Below are 231 nucleotides of genomic sequence, written 5' to 3'. Positions count from 1 at the left end.
GTACTAGTTTACCTCAATGAGGGTAGACATACTTTCCAAGCAGAGGTTGCGTCTGTTTTATATGTTTTTCTTTTACTTTTGAGGACTTATGTTATGTCCTTTTCAACACGATTATACTGACGTCTCTACATTTCAAATATTCTAATACCCTAATTCCCTATTTCTATGTTGATGTTTCCACGGCTTGTTGCATAATATATCTAGTCCTGGTATCATTATCCTTGTTCTTTG

Source organism: Branchiostoma belcheri, unplaced genomic scaffold, assembly GCF_001625305.1.
Source record: "Branchiostoma belcheri isolate BF01 breed outbred unplaced genomic scaffold, Haploidv18h27 scaffold44, whole genome shotgun sequence".
Classification (NCBI taxonomy): domain Eukaryota; kingdom Metazoa; phylum Chordata; class Leptocardii; order Amphioxiformes; family Branchiostomatidae; genus Branchiostoma; species Branchiostoma belcheri.
This window is presented reverse-complemented; position numbering follows the sequence as displayed.